This window comes from Lactuca serriola, chromosome 9, assembly GCF_051521515.1.
Source record: "Lactuca serriola cultivar US96UC23 chromosome 9, Lser_US96UC23_V15, whole genome shotgun sequence".
NCBI lineage: Eukaryota > Viridiplantae > Streptophyta > Magnoliopsida > Asterales > Asteraceae > Lactuca > Lactuca serriola.
The window spans coordinates 201,618,006-201,639,064 of record NC_136416.1 but is presented as its reverse complement, the minus strand read 5'-3'; positions in this window follow the sequence as shown (position 1 = coordinate 201,639,064).

Genomic DNA, 21,059 nt, shown 5'->3' with positions numbered 1-21,059 from the left:
CCAAATAAGATCTAGAAGGAAATGAGGTCAAGGTAACAATGTACCAACGTAATTTTCAAAACAAAATTTTCATTTTTCAACAACCAAAATTACATTTAAAAACATTCTCAAAAGAGTATTTCACAATTGTTATTACTCAAAACATATTCCCAAGATCATAGATAAGTATCCACTTCGTGTGTACGGTTCACGTCGGCGCCTTCCCACGGTGCTCGCTAGTACCTGAAATACATAACACAACAACTGTAAGCATAAATGCTTAGTGAGTTCCCAAAAATACAGCATACAACACATATGCCACTCGAGGCTATGGCACGACCCTCCGGTCGATGTGTCTCAGCGTGACCCTCCAGTCCCGTAGCTCGTTGGACCCTCTGGTCCGGTCATAGCTCGTTGGGCCCTCTGGCCCGGTCTAAATCGTTGGACCCTCCAGTCCAGTCTTTATCATTGGACCCTCCAGTCCGGTCTGTAAAATCATACAACATACATATATCACATAGCACATAAGACCCTCTTGTCAACACATAATACCACTCTAGGTAACGTATAGTGAGAAGACTCACCTCGTGTAACTCGGTAACTCGGAATCCCGGACTCTGTGAAAATAGTAACTAGCCTCCGCCTAATCATATGGAATAAACACTCGTCATTAATATATTTCCCAAGGCTAGATCATTCCATCGCATATCACTCTTAGGATGGTAAAAGACCATTTTACCACTTACTTGGCTCAAATACACTAAAGTTGACCAAACCCTAAAAGTCAACAAAAGTCAACCCTCTGGGTTACACTGCGCGTACCAAACATGTACGCTGGGTGTACCCGAAGCCTTCACAGAATCGGGGTATGCGGCCCCTTACGCCACGCATAATGGGATTATGCCCAGCGTAACACCCAGTTTCCTTATCCTTTTCATTCAGGCCTTAATCGGTTAAGACTTGCGTCCAAAATCTAGATCTGACTCCTCTAATACAACTTAATCCATAAAGTTGGTGACTTTAAGCCTTTGCATGGCTGTAAGGGTCACTTTGTGCTCAAAACACCTTTCCTCTTTCCATAATGAGACTATAACTCATGCATGACACAAGATCCACGACCAAGACTGGATTTTTATGAATCCTCAACACAATATACACTAGAAAAGGCCAGATCTAAGCTCATGGAGACTCTTTGCACACAAAGTCTCCAACTTTGAACCAAAAACCCTAAAAATGGTCCAAAAAGCAAAACTTATGAAGAACAAGGAAAGCTTTGAGCTTTTTACCTCCAAAGGGATCTTTAACCACTGTAGAACTCGGATCTACACTTGTTCTTCAACTTCTAGCTCCAACAATGGCTCCTTCTTCTCCTTCTTCACCTTGCAAAGATATCTTCAAGCTCAAAAACACACACACAAGCTAAAGCATGGATCTTAGCTCTCTAAGGACTCAATCAAGGGGGTATGGTGGCTAGGGGCAAGGGACTACATGTTCCTTTTTATAGTGCACAAGCTAGAAATTAGGGTTTTCATCTGGGCTCACTACGCCCAGCGTAACACCTGGGTACGCCCAGCGTACCCGAGCGAGTCCGCATCCAAATTAAGCGCGTGAGTACGCACGTCATACACCTCATTACGCCCAATGTACTCACAATCCAACATACAACTTTAAGGGACTCAATTTGCCAACTCTCAAAATAGAAGGGTCATAAAGCTTACCTGGATTTCGGGCTGTTACAATTCTCCCTCACTAGAACCAGACTTCGCCCTCGAAGTCTCATGCTGCGAACAACTCCGGATGCTGCTCCCGCATCTCCGACTTCGGCTCCCAGGTCAGCTCGGACCCTCTCTGATGTTGCCACTGGACCTAAACCAGGGGCACTTCCTTGTTCCTCAGAACCTTGATCCTCTGATCCAAGATTGTGATCGGCTTCTCAGCATAATTCAGACTCGCGTCCACCTGGATATCCTCTAATGGTACCCCTGCCAACTCATCGGCAATACACTTCCTTAGCTTCGACACGTGGAAGGTATCATGAATCTGGTCCAACTCCGCAGGTAGCTCCAAACGATACGCTACCTTGCCCACCCTTGCGATCACTCTAAACGGCCCAATATACCGGGGTCCCAGCTTGCCCCTCTTCCTGAACCGGATCGCTCCTTCCCAAGGAGATACCTTCAGGAGCACGAAATCACCGACCTGGAACTCGAGCTCAGATCATCGCCTATCCGCATAAGTCTTCTGGCGACTCTGAGCGATCAACAACCTCTGTCTGACCTGTTGTATCTGCTTTGTCGTCTGAAGCACTATCTCCGTACTACCCATCACACGTTGCCCTACCTCACCCCAGCAAATGGGGGTCCGACACCTCCTCCCATACAACAGCTCAAAGGGTGGCATACCAATGCTCGAGTGATAGCTGTTTTTATATGAAAACTCAGCCAAGGGCAAATACGTGTCCCAACTCCCGCCAAAATCCAACACACATGCTCGGAGCATGTCCTCGAGCGTCTGAATCGTCCACTCACTCTGCCCGTCAGTCTGTGGGTGGTATGCGGTACTAAAAGGCAGCCTCGTACCCAATTCCTCATGGAATTTCTTCCAAAATCTGGAAGTGAAACGCACATCTCGATCTGAGACAATTGAGATCGGTACTCCATGTCGCGATACCACCTCTCTCACATACAAACCTGCCAGCCTCTCAGCAGAAGAGCCCTCACTGATGGCAAGGAAGTGAGCGCTCTTTGTCAACCTGTCTACAATCACCTAAATTGCATCGACACCCGTAGCGGTCCTCGGCAATTTGGTGATAAAATCCATGGTAATCTGTTCCCACTTCCACTCGGGAACCTCTAACGGCTGCAACTTACCATGCAGACGCTGGTGCTCGGCCTTAACCTTGCGACAGGTCAAGCACCTCTCTACGAACCATGTGACGTCCCTCTTCATACAGGGCCACCAATACTCCCTTTTTAGGTCCAAATACATCTTAGTGGCCCCGGGATGGACTAAGAACTTCGATCTATGCGCTTCCTCCATCAAGATGGTACGCACTCCACCCACAAACGGTACCCAAACCCGACCCTGAAAGGTCATAAGTCCTCGACTATCGGTAACTAACTCCGATACCTGCCCGATCACTCGTTCCCTTTTCTGGTTCTTCGGTCTCACGGCCTCCGCCTGGGCCCCTCGGATGGTGTCCCACATCGAAGTCATCACTGTCAACCTCATACAAAGATCTCGAATCGGGGTGCCCTCCGCCCTATGGCTCAAGTCATCGGCTACAACATTAGCCTTGCCCGGGTGGTACAGGATCTCGCAGTCGTAATCCTTTACCACATCCAACCATCTCCTTTGGCGCATATTTAGATTGGGCTGATCCATCAGGTACTTCAAGCTCTTGTGGTCCGTGTATATGGTACACCGAACCCCATACAGATAGTGACGCCAAATCTTGAGGGCGAACATTACTGCCCCCAACTCCAGATCGTAGGTGGGATACCTCGACTCATGAGGTTTCATATGCCTCGATGCATATGCTATCACATGCCCCCTCTACATAAGCACCGCTCCCAACCCTGATATCGACGCATCACAGTACACCACAAAATCCTCCATCCCTTCCGGTAGTGCGAGCACCGGAGCTTCGCACAATCTCTGGTGAAGTGTCTCAAACGAGGTCTGCTGCTCCGGACCCCACGAAAAGTAACACCCTTCCGGGTCAACTTGGTAAGTGGCACGGCGATCTTGGAGAAATCTCTGATAAATTTCCGATAATATCCAGCCAACCCTAAGAAACTCCTGATCTCGGTAGGTGACCTCGGCACCTCCCAACTCATCAATGCCTCGATCTTGGCCGGATCGACCAATATCCCTCTCTGGTTAACGAGGTGCCCTAGGAACTGGACCTCTCGTAACCAAAAATCACACTTGGAGAATTTAGCATAAAGCCTCTCCGATCTCAGAACTTCGAGGATCTCCCTCAAACGCTCCTCATGCTGCTCTCTGGATCTCAAATATACCAAGATATCATCGATAAATACAATCACCGAACGATCCAACATCGGCCGGCACACCCTGTTCATGAGATTCATGAACGATGCTGGTGCATTGATGAGCCCGAATGGCATCACCACAAACTCGTAATGCCCGTAACGAGTCCTGAACGCTGTCTCCTGGATATCTTCATCAAGTACCCTCATCTGGTGATATCCCGATCTCAAGTCTATCTTGGAGAACCAAGACGCCCCCTACAACTGATCGAACAGATTGTCGATCCTCGGTAACGGATAACGGTTCTTGACCGTCAACTTGTTCAACTCCCGATAATCAATGCACATCCGGTGTGAACCATCCTTTTTCTTGACAAAAAGGATCGGCGCTCCCCATGGCGAGCTACTCGGTCTAATGAACCCTTTTCCCAGCAGCTCCTGAAGCTGCGAGGATAACTCCTGCATCTCGGGCGGCGCAAGGCGATAGGGTGCCTTGGCGATAGGTGCCACCCCCGGAATCAAATCAATATGAAACTCCACCTGCCTCTCGGGAGGCACACCCGACAACTCCTCGGGGAAAACATCGGGGAACTCCCGCACAATCGGGACCTCGTCAATCGAACTTGGTCTCCCAGCAGCCACTCGCGTATCCATCACATAGGCCACAAACCCCCTACAACCATGTTGTAGACTCTGCCTCGCCCTGGCAGCCGAACAAAATGTTGACTCAGGACGGGTACCCTCGTCGTACACCGTAGGCACTCCCCCACTAGGGTCTTGTATCGTCACCAACTAACGCTTGCAGTCTATAATAGCTCCAAATTGACTCAACCAATCCATGCCCACTATAACACGTACGTCCCCCATCGCAATCGGGACTAGATCAATCGGGAACCCCACACCGAAGATCTCAAGTCTACATCCTCGAATCACCTCGGTGGCATACACTGCTCGCTCGTTAGCTATAGAAACTCGCAGAGGCCGACTCAATGCCTCCCGAAAAATACTGATATGACGACTAAAAGCTAACGACATAAAAGATCGACTCGCTCCCAAGTCAAACAGCACTAAGGCAGGTACAGAATTCACAAGAAAAGTACCTACGCATAACATAATATAAGCATAATATCTCAACTCAAAATAAATAGAGAGAAGAATACATACCGGCCACAACGTCGGGTGTTGCGCGGACCTCCACCGCCGTCAACTGGAAGGCTCTCCCGCGAGCCTTCGGCACCTCGACCTTTGCTGGCCAAACCTTAGTAGCCCTAGCAGCAGGCACAGATCCCTACGCTGATCCCTGATGAAGCTGAGGGCACTCGGCCTTCCGATGGTCGGTCTAGTTGCAATGAAAGCAAACCGAAAACCCCTTGGGGCAATCAGAGTGGGGGTATGCTACAAGTACGGCAAGAGTCACGAGGGGTCGTGCATAGTGGGGGTACGCTACAAGTGCGGGAAGGCCGGTATGTCGAGTTCGCCACGAACACCCGAATATCCCTCCTCAGCACACTCAGATACTGGCTCATACGAGCCTGCTCCGTAGACACCTGCTCAGGGCAAAATATCGCCCTCTCATGGAACTTCCGCGTAATCACAGTAACCGAATCAGTACCCTGCTTGAGGGTCAAGAACTCATGATCTAGTCGTTCCATTTCCACAGGGGGAACGTACTCATCCCGGAACATGGTGGTGAACCTCTCCCAGGTCACCGCAGTAAGCTAAGCTGGGGTGAAATCTACTAACACAAACTTCCACCAATCCTTCGCCCCCAAGCGAAGCTGGTTCAGCGTGAACCGCACTCTCAAGTGCTATGGACATGAACAAGTGTAGAAGCACCCCTCAACGTCTATAATCTATCTCATGACAGCAATCAGATCCAGTGTCCCATCGAACTCTGGTGGTTTTGTGTTGTTGAACTCCCGATACAGCAACGAATCACCCCCTCTGCAGCCTGGCAGCCGCGACAGCTACGATATCTGCAGCGACATTAGCCTCAGTAAGAGCAGCATACCGCTCATCAAAAGTCTCAATCAGCGTGGTCTTGATAGACCCAAACATCTCCGGTATCTCTGCCCGAATGGCCGCAGCCACCTCCTCATGAATCAACCGACGGATCTCCTCGTCGCTGACACCGCTGCTCTCAGGTGTGTGTCATGTCCCAACCATGATGCCTCTGAAATACAACATAAAAACATCAGAGACTCGATCGAGCATACTCGCACTCGATAACGCAACCCTACCCGTCCTCCAGTATCCTAAGGATTCTTACTTGGACTGCTCACTGATCCGGTGTCTTCGGTAGTACGGGCCCTATACTACTGACTACACAGCATCAGCATTCACCCCAAGTCCTCATCCTTGGATCCCGGATCGCAAGTACTCTACTCTCCTATGCATTGGCTACCCTCCGGTAGACCTCTCATGAGCTCCTCACTGCTACCTACTCACTCTCAAGGCATCTCAAAGCAGCAGTAATCTCCTAGGCTAAGGCATCACAAATCAGGCCACTCTAGTCCTAATATGAATACCTAGCCTACTCTAGCATGCATAACATAACATATCATATCTCATAACACATAATGTAAGGGTATTTTGGGGAGTCACCGTTCGAGCGCTGGCTGACAGTACACACTGCTCTACTCTGGTTATCTCAAAACTTCTTGCTCTTTTTAGAAATTTAGTTTTTATTGTTGAAAATTTCTCAAATCCTCATTTTGAGTTCAGATACGCCCGAAGGTGCATCCAAGTCCCTCAAACCAAGGCTCTGATACCAACTTGTAACAACGTAATTTTCAAAACAAATTTTTCATTTTTCAACAACCAAAATTACATTTAAAAACATTCTCAAAAGAGTATTTCACAATTGTTATTACTCAAAACATATTCCCAAGATCATAGATAAGTATCCACTTCGTGTGTACGGTTCACGCCGACACCTTCCCACGGTCCTCGCTAGTACCTGAAACACATAACACAACAACTGTAAGCATAAATGCTTAGTGAGTTCCCCAAAATAACACATATAACACATACGCCACTCGAGGCTATAGCACGACCCTCCGGTCGATGTGTCTCAGCAAGACCCTCCAGTCCCGTAGCTCGTTGGACCCTCTGGTCCGGTCATAGCTCGTTGGGCCCTCTGGCCCGGTCTGAATTGTTGGACCCTCCGGTCCAGTCTTTATCGTTGGACCCTCCGGTCCGGTCTATAAAATCATACAACATACATATATCACATAGCACATAATCTCATACATAGCACATAAGACCCTCTGGTCAACACATAATACCACTCCAGGTAACATATAGTGAGAAGACTCACCTCGTGTAACTCGGTAACTCGGAATCCCGGACTCTGTGAAAATAGTAACTAGTCTCCGCCTAATCATATGGAATAAACACTCGTCATTAATATATTTCCCAAGGCTAGATCATTCCTTCTCATATCACTCTTAGGAGGGTAAAAGACCATTTTACCCCTTACTTGGCTCAAATACACTAAAGTTGACCAAACCCTAAAAGTCAACAAAAGTCAACCCTCCGGGTTACGTTGGGCGTACCCGGAGCCTCACAGAATCGGGGTAAGCGGCCCCTTACGCCGCGCGTACTGGGATTACGCCCAACGTGACACCCAGTTTCCTTTTCATTCAGGTCTTAATTGGTTAAGACTTGCGTCCAAAATCTAGATCTGACTCCTCTAATACAGCTTAATCCATAAAGTTGGTGACTTTAAGCCTTTGCATGGCTGTAAGGGTCACTTTGTGCTCAAAACACCTTTCCTCTTTCCATAATGGGACTATAACTCATGCATGACACAAGATCCACGACCAAGACTGGATTTTTATGAATCCTCAACACAACATACACTAGAAAAGGCCAGATCTAAGCTCATGGAGACTCTTTGCACACAAAGTCTCCAACTTTGAACCAAAAACCTTAAAAATGGTCCAAAAAGCAAAACTTATGAAGAACAAGGTGTGACATCCCCTAATTTCTCGGACAGAAAAGACCGATTTAATTTATGCTTTTTAAAATAAAATCAGAGAAATCTTTTTAAAAGATGTTGCGGAATTGGTCCCCAAACAACATATGATAAAAGTTTATCAAAACCCTTCATTAAGAAGGTATATATTTTCCATATATATCAAAACCTCGGGATGTCATATTCCGATACAGATCAAAAGCATAAACAAGACATTATAAGCCTTTCAACAGTTATTTACAACTACTGGCCTATAACCCAAAAATCTCTCATCGTCCTCCGACTATGCTCGGGGTCCACTACCTGTAACATAAAAAGTGAGTGGGTCAGGCTTGGGAGCCTGGTGAGCATATAGGCTTTTCAACCCATAATAATAACATACTTATTAAGTTCACCAATCAACAATAACCCTGATTACTCATTCCCGTTGTCCTCACTTTACGTCCCTAAGCACCTATCACAGGGACCTAGCCTAAGGATTATCATCGGGATGGACACTACTGCTAAGGGGTTTCCTCAGCCATACATGTCCTAAAGGCAGCCATGAGGGGGATGGAGTACGCCAATGAACATTTAAGTTATCAACACCTACAAGTTGCGAACATGCTAGTGTTCTATTGGACTGTCTAGAAAGGTACGTGGTCGTCATCTATACTCCGCTAGATGACTACAACAACAACAACAACATCGAGACCTCTCACCATTTTAACACACATCAGCTATTTTATCTACCATGTTCTACCCAACATATTTTGTAGATAAAATAAATATACAGTTTACAACTTCTATAAAAAATTTATTCAACAGTCACCTCAAATAAACACTTAATATAATTACACATAGCACGTATTTTATAGAAAATACTTCATATCTAGGTGTAAGATGAAAGTGACTATACACTCACTTGTTTTGATGAAAATCGGGCAGCAATTCGTTTCCTAAGACGATCGTTTCTAATAAAACCGGGAGTTTTATTGAGAAACCGGGCTCTACAAAAGTCGGGCTTTGAAACCGAAAAGATAAATTTTCCGGGCTTCACGGGCTCTTCGTGGCGTATTCCGGGGTTTACAATCGATACCGGGGCTTCACGGGATGTTAAGATGAAAGAAATATAGGTTTAGGGGTTAAAATTGACAATTTTCCAAAGTATACCCGGGAGGTCTCGCACCCTTCTATTTATAGGGGGCAGGCTTCTGATCGAACGGCTGAGAGGAAGCTACGCCTCGCAGATCCGAGGGCTCACAGGAAGGCTCGCACATGGTCTGCGCATGCGAGGGGCTCGCTGTCAGTCTGTGATTGGACCGAGGTCTAGGGTCCGAAGTAGAGGGTTCGTGGCATGCTGCGAGGGCTCGGTCTCGTGCAAGAGGGTACGTGTCGCCTTCTTAGTGGACCAGTTCAGATAAGGCCATGTGCTCGAATGACTCAGCAGCTCGGGTGACTCAGCAGGACACATGGCACGTTTTGAGCGAGGGTGACGTGGCAGCTCGTGACTATGCGAATTTTCTCGATTTCGCGCCAAAACTTCTAAAATCCATAACTTTCGCATACGAGCTCCGTTTTTGACGTTCTTTATATGAACGCGTAGCTAAAATTATGCTCTACAACTTCCGTTTAGTCTTCGTCGGCTAATTTTAAATTTAATTTTTATATTATTATTTTTAACAGACCGGGACAGGAAATCCGTTAAAAATTCATAACTTCTTCATCCGACGTCCGTTTTCGTCAGACTTTTTACCGCTGTGCTACTAATGACGAGACCTTCAATTCTTGTTTAGGTTGTGTCCGCTAAATATCGCTCGATCTAAAATTCGAGTTTTTAGCTGTCTACTGCTAAGCTGAAACTTCGAAAAATCATAACTTCCTCATACGAAGTCAGATTTGGGCGTTCTTTTTATCGAACTTCTCGGTTTAACGAATACTACGACTTTCGTTTAGATCACTAAGGCTAAAAAGTAGTTTATCAAAAACTCACTTTTTTACGACATTCGGCACCGTGCCAGTTTTGTCGCGAAACTTCGACAGGTCATAACTTCTTCGTTATAACTCGGATTTTGGTATTCTTTATATCCCCGAAATCCTTGTTTCGACCACTAAAACTTTATGTAAAGATATCGGGCTTATCTCACACTTTAATTTTGACGCCTATTTTTATTCTTAATTAATTAAGCCTTGGTAATCAAGCATAAAACATATAATTCACATAATATTCACATAATTCCTTTTCATTTCTTCAAAATGAGTTACAAAGGTTAACCTAGACTATCACCTCAATATAAATGCCTAGGCTAGAAACACAAGTGTTACACAAGGAAAGCTTTGAGCTTTTTACCTCCAAATGGATCTCCAACCACTGTAGAACTCGAATCTACACTTGTTCTTCAACTTCTAGCTCCAACAATGGCTCCTTCTTCTCCTTCTTCACCTTGAAAAGATATCTTCAAGCTCAAAAACACACACACAAGCTAAAGCACGGATCTCAGCTCTCTAAGGACTCACTCAGGGGGGTATGGTGGCTAGGGCAAGGGACTACATTTTCCTTTTTATAGTGCACAAGCTAGAAATTAGGGTTTTCATCAGGGCTCACTACGCCCAGCGCAACCCCTGGGTACGCCCAGTGTACCCGGGTGAGTCCGCGTCCAAATTAAGTGCGTGAGTACGCACGGCGTACACCTCATTATGCCCAGCGTACTCACAATCCAACATACAACTTTAAGGGACTCAATTTGCCAACTCTCAAAATAGAAGGGTCATAAAGCTTACCTGGATTTCGGGCTGTTACAAACGACTTGATACCTTCAAATGATGCTAAATGAGGTAGATTTTGGATCCCCACATGTTCCTTGCTTCTAGCCACTTGTTCTCCAATCTCTTCTCACTAAGATCCACCTCCCAAAGCTTAGAACACACAAGAATGGAGCACACACGCATTAGGGTTTTCTAGACTCTCAAGAGACTGTAAGAGGGATAAGGGAGGCTAATGATTCCTTAAATAGGGTGCAAAACCCTGGAAATTAGGGTTTCGTCGTCCAGCTCCTACTCGTCGAGTCCTACCTTGGACTCAACGAGTAGGTCACTTAAACATGTGGCCCAAACCACTGCTACTCGACGAGTCAGGGCATCCAACTCGTTGAGTAGACCTTGAAATTATGAAGATTAAAGCCATAAAATTAATACCTGAGAATCAGGGCGTTACATCAGGATATCATTAACTGAAGGTGAGAGAGCAGGATATTGAGAAAACCGCATTCAGAACGAGGTACGGACAATATGAGTTCTTGGTTATGTCATTTGGACTAACCAATGCTCCAGCAGCATTCATGGATTTGATGAATAGGGTTTGTAAACCAATCCTCAATAAATCTGTGATAGTGTTCATAGATGACATTCTGGTTTATTCAAAGAGCCAGCAGGAGCATGACAAGCACCTGTGAGAAGTGTTAGAAGTTCTGAAGAAGGAGAAACGGTACACAAAGTTCTCCAAATGTGATTTTTGGATTCGAGAACTCCAATTCATGGGTCATGTGGTTAACCAAGAAGGGATCATGGTTGACCAAGCTAAGATTCAAACGGTGATGAAGTGGGAACGACCAAAGAGTCCCACGGAGATCCGAAGCTTTCTTGGATTAGTCGGATATTACCGAAGGTTTATCCAAGGGTTTTCTTCGATAGCTGCTCCATTGACAGCTTTGACCCATAAAGGAGCTATTTATACTTGGAGTGACAAGAATGAGGAAGCATTTGAGAAGCTAAAGAAGAAGTTGTGTGAAGCACCAATTCTTTCTCTACCCGATGGAGTTGAAGACTTTGTAGTTTATAGCGATGCATATTGAGTTGGGTTAGGTTGTGTTATGACCCAAAGGGATAAGGTTATAGCATATGCATCAAGACAACTGAAAGAACATGAAAAGAACTACCCCACTCATAATTTAAAGTTGGCAGCGATATTATTCGCATTAAAGATATGGAGGCATTATCTTTACAGCACGAAGTGCAAACATTTAACTGATCATAAAAGTCTTCAGTATCTCTTCAATCAGAAGGAATTGAATGTGAGACAACGATGCTGGCTAGAGTTACTCAAGGATTATGACTGTGAGATACTTTACCACCCTGGTAAAGCAAATATCATAGTTGATACTTTATGTCGAAAAGTGAGCCTTGAACGGAAAAATCCAAGAGCGTTAAGAATTGAAGTTGTCTCAACGATTGTGGAAAGCATCAAGAAAGCTCAAGGAGAAGCTTCAGAGAAAAATGACTGAAAGGAAGAGCGTTTGGGCAAAACGCTGGTGTTCGGTACAAACAATCACGGATTGAAGGTATTCCAAGATAGGATTTGGGTACATAAGACGGGAGAAATAAGAGATCTTCTGATGGAAGAAGCTCACATTACCATGAACTCGATTCATCCCGGCAGCACAAAAATGTATAGGGATCTGAGACCCTACTACTGGTGACCGACAATGAAGCTCGATATTACGAAGTATGTAGCCGAGTGTGTAACTTGTACGAGAGTTAAGGCACAACATCAGAAACCATATGGGAGTTTGGAACCTTTACCTGTACCCATGGGTAAATGGGAAGACACTACCATGGATTTTGTCACTAAACTACCCAAAACGAAGGACGGCTACGACATGATTTGGGTGGTCATTGATCGGTTCATTAAGAGAGCACACTTCATAGCAGCCAATGAAAGATGGTGTAACACCCATAAAAATCATGCCAATTTTAAACTTTTTCAAACCATTTGAAACCATTTAACATTACAAAGTTTGTTTTCAAAATAATAAATATCATAGTATCCTAGTACCAATCATAAAATCATAACAACAGGAGGAGCGGTACGATCATGCCTTCACCTTCCTGCGATCACCAGAAGCACCTGAAACAATAAATTGAAACTGTAAGCCCGAAAGATGAGTGATTTCCCCAAAACACCAATGACATACAAATATAACCATATCAAATACAAATACAGCATGCATAATGAGCCAACAGTCTGACTGAACCGAATCCCAGTCCTTAGTCTACCTGGACCGCTCTTCGAGCTATCGACACGTCTGGACCGCCCACTTTAGGGCCTTCAGCCTATCCGGACCACTCGCTAGGCCTTCAGCCTGACTAGATTTTGCCCTGCCCGGGCCAGTAGTCTACCCGGTCCGCCCAGGTATCTTGGTCAACTGCACACAGCAGGACCTGCCTCAAACCTTTCCCTCAAACCAATAAACATGTGCACATACATATAAGCAATTAAGCATACATATCAAACAGATCACTAATCATGGCAACCATCCTATAACCAGGATACTTATCTAACTGATCTCTAACATAGCTGTTGGGTCTTGAGCATTCTAACACTCCTAAGTGTACATGCAACCCTAAATACCTTGGATCTATGTTTTCTCTATTATACATGCAATTAAGAACATCCAAGGTATTATCCTAATCTAGCATACAAAACAATGAGTGTAACAAGATAGAATACATACCTCTTTGATGTAGAAAGTCTTCATGAAGCTTGAGTGCCTAGCCCCAATAGTGTGGAAGCCTCAAATGGAATCACACAACATCAAATACAAATGGAATGACTTGAGAGAATTCTACACTTCATGGAAATCGGCTAGCCCTTTCACTTCACACACTAGTGGCCGATTTTTCCCAAGAATGAGATCTTTATATAGTGTTACAATTAGGGTAAACCCTAATTGTCATGACTTTCCATTTCCTTGGATCCATGGGTTCAAATACACCATGGAGCATCCATGGACCATCCTATGGGTTTTAGCCCAACTTGATTATCCATGGAGCATTAGCCCACTAAACAAGTATGGATGATTTACACAATCAACCCATATATTTAATTAGTCTTCTTTTGATCACTTAATTAATCCTAGATTAATTCTTGATCAACACTAATTAAATAATCTTATTATTCTTATTATTAATATACTAGAACTTATAATATATTAATAACCATAAGTGTCTTATTTCTCTCATTATAGTCTATCCAAGTGCATGATGGTATGCAACCCAAATGGACCATGTCGGGTCGGGTCAAGTCTTACCAATTATAGTTATGGACTTAGACATTAATCCAACAGTCTCCCACTTGGATAAGTCTAAAACTATTATTGTGTATGACTTCAGGAACCAACTGGCAATCGTAGCTCTCAAAAGCTTCTATCGAACTCTGACCTTGTAGATGAACTCTGACCTTTGTCAATGACTTGTCCATTAGATAAGGGATCATATATTCCTCCATTCTAGATATCATATGGACTGAGACATGGATTATAATCATTCTCTCTGTCCATTTGTTGTTTCCCGATTTTCGATTTATGACGACTGACTAATTGAACAAATCAAATCAGTCCTGGTCCGGCCGAGCACTTCCATTTGTCATCATCAAATCATCGAGGGGCCCACAGATATCGCTTTTATCCCGAAGGTAAAAGGAACGGATAAACTTCGACTCATATGGCTTGTTCTACTACTTGTTGAATCATACACAAAGGCACGTTTTATAACATCGAGTTACCGTATGCGTTTTCGTGCAATCAATGTACAACCAACTCATAGTAACAACTCATATCTCTAGGTTTGAAGAATATAAGATATTATCGTCTCATGATCACTCGTGATAAAATCCATGAAGTGATTCCAATGAGCGTGGGTTGAATCCAATACTCAGAACTTATGAGTACTCATGAGTGTTGTAGCCCTTTGTCTAACACCTTAGACCTCTACAAGCCAACCCATGACAGTCTTAATTCATATCTACTTCCAACATATGACCGACTGTGGATGATTTGAATAACTTAGTCATTCCGAAAGAATAACCTAGTTTATTCGGGAAGTCAAAACATGCAAAGTGAAACACAATAATAATTGAATCCAATATGGTATCAACTCTTTGAACATAAATAAAACACCTTTTATTTATCACCATATGATTACATATTATTCATTGTATATTGTTTCATCTATCAACTTTATTCTTGAATTTAAAACAATAGTTGTCCCATGCTCCAAGCATGTACACTATGTTTTCTTAAACACTAGTCATGCTATACACCAAGTATGCATACTATGTTTGTCTATGATCTTTACTTTGTGAACTAGATCAATTGAACATAACTTCAATGATTCTCTTTTCACACTCCCAAATCCTTACCGCAAATGCAAGAATTCCAAATTCATGCCATTTACTGAAATCTGTTAGATTCTAAACTTATATGCATTGATCCTCTTGTAATGATTATGCACAAAGTCATAAAGACTTGACAACAAACATTACAGAGCATTCCAAAGGAGATTATCTCCTTGGAAACATCCTTCTTGCATTAAGTTTCCTTAATCTTACACAGATTGAATAATTTCTAACTTTGAAACATTTCCATATTCCATTTTGACTATCACTTCAGAACAAGAGTTGCCTCCTTACAGACTATGTCAAAATGGTCCTTCCAGAATTATCACTATACTTCCAACTGTCCTTGAACAACCAATCTTTGGTAAACCTTAGATTGTCCTCGACAATTGTTTAATCCTTTTAGTCATATCCAGTTCTAAACCTTTTCCCTTCTTAATGGCCCAGGCATTTGGAAAATTTTAGAACGGATGATTATAGCACATGTAATCGATCCTATATCCGAAGCATATGGGACACGATTCATGATGTCTCACATAAAGACTAAACCAGTCTTTTGCTATAATATGTCCATTTCAATTTGCCAAGTTCTCATAATTCAGATTATGAAAAGGGATGTCGTAATCATAATCGAATTTAAGAACGCAAATAATGGACCCATATACAAAATTTCCTTATGTTGGGCCATTCCAACATGAAATTCATATATATAGCCTTGACTAAATGATTAAAACCTCACGATCTAAGCTTATAGATTTGAGATGAAGTATAATTTCCTCTCCCTTAATTATAGCAAAACAACTCTTTCCCAATTGAAACTTTTGTTTTCTATAATTAACATTGCTAACTTGCAATACTTACCATAATTATCATGCTCCCACTAACATGATGATTATTAGCATAACACTTATGCTCCCACTAGCTTTGACATGTTCTCAGAAATCACCTGGACTTCTAGAAATCAATACTTCATTGACTTTCTTACCAAAGTTCAGATTTCTGATAGTAGATTGTTTTGATAAAACTTTATCAAAATCATACACCTTCCCTTAGATAGCACACTTGTGTGTCTAAACAATTATGAAGAGGTATGCCGTAATCATAATGGTTAGACCTTTTTGCCATTTCTCACAAGTCCAGGTTAGTGTGCCGGTAAACCACACACGCTCCACTAACGACTTTGAGAATGCAAATATCACAATTGCTATCTAGATAAAATCTACTTAGTGAAAGTGTTTCCTCACCATCATTTTCATGAATCGGAGAGAAACCTTATGACACTTAGATTTACTGGTGTATGTGTTCTTATCCATGTGAATGGTCAAAATCATAATCACAAGACAAGGATAATGACAAACCCAAACTCATATGGACTGAACTCAATCTTAATTTCTTGCCACCTGGCAGCTCAAGGGCCTGCCATTGCTTCCAAGTAGTTGTGCAACCAATTGAGAACTCTAAGAACTCATATGCAAAGCCAACTTTAACTGGAATGGGCACAGATATGTCAACACTATAGGTTATAAACCTCAAGTCGTGTGCTAGGGAAGACCTTCAGGTTTTGTTCTTGATTAGTTCTTGAGACTTTCAAGACCTTTAAGACTCCCACTGTCCTCTTGACCTATAAGACTCCCTTGTCAAATATCCAATAGATAGTGTGGATTCTAATCAAGACAAAGACTTCACACAATTGGCCTAAGTTGGTCTTTGTTTTATCCAAAACATCACAACTTACCAATTTCAAATGTACAAGAGTAGAAAACGTTTACTCTTACATTTGACAAGTGTTTTAACCTTCTTTTGAGACATGTCACTCAAGTTACAATCTTGGAGTATGACTCTAAGACTTGTATTGGAACGAAGTATGACTCATCTTCTTGATTTAACCACTTCAACAATTCAAGTTCCTCTTCTTAGTCATAAGAATGCACTAAGATTTCCTTAGAGAACTAATTGTGCTATGGTTTCTTAATCATTAAGATGATCACAAAACTGATACTAAAGTACTCTCCCATCTTTTCAGATTTGAGAAACTTTTATCCTTCTGCCATTTTGATTCTTCTTATTCGCTCTACCATACATTGGAACCTTTTCCAATGTCTTAGAGTTACACTTAAGCTTGTAAGTATAATCATATTTACTGAGCTTTAGTAAACTATGACGAATAGTCTTATCAATCTTTTGTGGTGGACTTGACCAGTGCACAAGACTATGTACTCGATCCCTTAGTCCATTACTTGACTCACACATCCATGTGACCGAGTAATTAGTCTTAATTTTCCAATACTTGAAAGTTCTCATTCATCATGCTATACAACTTGCATGATTCCAAGTTCCGGTCCAAATGAAACTTGGGTGATGAGAATCTTTCCTTATTTGGTAAATATAGACATTACCACAAATGAAAGAATCAACTTCATATTTCCACTCTTGCTCTTAATGGAATCACATAAGCAACAATTTTTCCTCAAATGCCATTGTAAGGATATTTTAAAATAAATAAAATCAAAAATTTTTCTTTTATTTTAAAACTTTGCGGAAAAAACTTATCCTTACAATCCATAAGCACATGAAAACTTGTTGTTATCTATTCCTAAGCAATATATCATAACTCCTAAGAAGTAGCTCAAGAATCCGATTTTTCAAACTATGCGATAGAAACCCATCTATGCGATCAGATTCAGCATATTCTTTCTTTAAGTTTCTTCACTTTTCTTTGATTCTTAAAACATCACCATGTGACCTAGTCACATCATGTATCAAGAATCTCAGAATAGAAACTTAGCAGAGTTAGATAGTGGAATTTACCTGAAGTAGAGTCAAACTTATTGACTTTAACATCCTTAGGTAAATTTGGCAGCTTCGCAACCAATGCCCCTTCCTTTGGCAATATAAACATATGGAGCCTTTGATAATGGTACACGGGACTATCACAGACTTAGCTTTTCTCTTTACCATTTGGTCAACCGAGTTGACTATGGCCGATCCCTTTCCACCGGGAAGAGAGAGCTTTACTAGATATCCAATGTCATCATTGTCAATGTCCATAAAGTTTTAGGAAGTTGATCTTAAAAAACAGATAAGATCATTAAGGGTCTTGTCATAGTCTGTTTCATAGGTGTTCCAAAAGAACTCACTATGTGACTTAGAAAGTGATTGAACCACCAACTTTCTCAGGACTTTGACACCCAACTCTCCCGGCTTGTCAATATGTGACTACATCTCCAAGATGTGATCACACCTAGACCTTGCCTTGCCAATAGGACTTGAGTGACCTTAAACTTTTTTAAGAACTTGTGGGTTGGGGAGAATAATTGGAGGAGGTGAAAGAAGTATGATTTCCAAAGGACATCATCTTCATTTAGGAAACCTTGTTTCAAAAGATTTGGGAAGATCATAGATGCCTAAACCAGACAACTTTTGGGAGATATTCAAGATAGTTGATTTAAAGTCCTTAATATGACACCCAATATGAAATATTAAGGCTAGGACCCAACAAACTATTTTATAACTTAGAAGAGGTATGCCGTAATCCAAGCTATAAAATATTTGAAGGTAGGTGAATGACGATTCACCAATTTCCACCAAGATAAACGGAATGTATTATTAGGTTTTAATTGGTTTTGAAACTCCTAGATCTTTGAGATTCATTGAACTGTTCAAAGGCATGTTTCAATCTCGAGTGTGCCCTTCAGGTTTTGTGACTGGGATGCCGAGGATCACAAAACAAGGTGTGAAGTAACCATGCAAATCACTTGGTACCCTTAATAAATTACCCCTCAATCGATGTGCCAGTTAACCACACACACTCCATCGATACTATGATAAATATTAAGTCACCCTTTACCTACCTTGTTAAGTCCAAGTTAGTGTGCCGGTTAACCACACACGCTCCACTAACGACTTAGACAAAGTGTAAAGTGTAATTTCATGGGTTAGCACCTTATTCACATTTTTCCTAAGTAACTAAGATTGGGTATTATTAAGAGTTTAGTTACTTAGTATTATCATTAATACTTTTAATGAAGGAGAATTATAGTCTTGTCAAACCCGTTCGGCTAACGACCCTCCACCGGTCAAGCAAGCGGTGGGTGAGAGTGGACACCCATTAAGTTGCCATTTTATAGGCAACAACCTTATACCCACCTTATAGACCGGCTTCGTGAATGAGGCGTACTAGTGGTAAGACTGACTTTACTATTATACATATATATATTATTAACTTATAATATTATAAAGTATAAGGGTTGAATTTTAACTTTTAAAATTCTATGGGCTAACTTGGAATTAAAGTATTCATAAGTGAAAACTTTTCAAATTCCAAAACTTGAGGGCAAGTTTTGAAACTATTCAAAACTAATTAATTCCATAACTTATGTGTTTAAAGTAGTTTTAATCCAAAAACTCTTCAAGTTCCATAACTTGAGGACAAGTTATGGAAGACTTTAAACTAATAAAAGAAGTAACTTTTTCTTTATTTTATAACTTATGGATTTTAATTATGGTTACATATTTTTCTTTAATGAAGTGACTCTTGAACTTCCATAACTTGAGGACAAGTTTGGAGTCATAAAAAAAATTATTCAATGACACAAGACTCTTCATTTTGTAACCATTGCCAACTTTTATGAATTTTATGAGTCTTTAATGTGACTCTTCATGTAACTTGAGGAGAAGTTACACAAACACATTTTATACTCAACTCTTAGATTAAAATGGATTGAAAACAACTATTTCAATTAACTTTTCTATTAATCTAAGCAACTCATAAGAACAAGATAATTCAAATCAAACTTTTTCATGTAATTAGTCTAAACCTTAAACTAATACAAAACATGAATCTATTGACAATTATCTTTGAAAATGGATTAGCATGAACATTACCACATCAAAAACAAGTTTATAAGTTCAAAAACAACTTAGGGTAATGTTCCTAGTCCATTTCTAGCCAAAAAACTCGAAAATATGCTGTCTGGGGGTCCAACTCGTCGAGTGCATGAACCAACTCGGCGAGTTGGATCGAATTGATCACATTTTAGGCATGGACTCGCCGTGTCTTCTGATGGACTCGCCGAGTCAGATGATCAGACAACACCAAAATTCGTTTTTTCAGCTTCTATTGCAGGTATAACAAGAAAACAAGCCTAGGCTCTGATACCACTGTTGGGTCTTGAGCATTCTAACACTCCTAAGTGTACATGCAACCCTAAATACCTTGGATCTATGTTTTCTCTATTATACATGCAATTAAGAACATCCAAGGCATTATCCTAATCTAGCATACAAAACAATGAGTGTAACAAGATAGAATACATACCTCTTTGATGTAGAAAGTCTTCATGAAGCTTGAGTGCCTAGCCCCAATAGTGTGGAAGCCTCAAATGGAATCACACAACATCAAATACAAATGGAATGACTTGAGAGAATTCTACACTTCATGGAAATCGGCTAGCCCTTTCACTTCACACACTAGTGGCCGATTTTTCCCAAGAATGAGATCTTTATATAGTGTTACAATTAGGGTAAACCCTAATTGTCATGACTTTCCATTTCCTTGGATCCATGGGTTCAAATACACCATGGAGCATCCATGGACCATCCTATGGGTTTTAGCCCAACTTGATTATCCATGGAGCATTAGCCCACTATACAAGTATGGATGATTTACACAATCAACCCATATATTTAATTAGTCTTCTTTTGATCACTTAATTAATCCTAGATTAATTCTTGATCAACACTAATTAAATAATCTTATTATTCTTATTATTAATATACTAGAACTTATAATATATTAATAACCATAATCTTATTTCTCTCATTATAGTCTATCCAAGTGCATCATGGTATGCAACCCAAATGGACCATGCCGGGTCGGGTCAAGTCTTACCAATTATAGTTATGGACTTAGACATTAATCCAACAATAGCAACCATCCTAACTACCAGGATGTAATCAA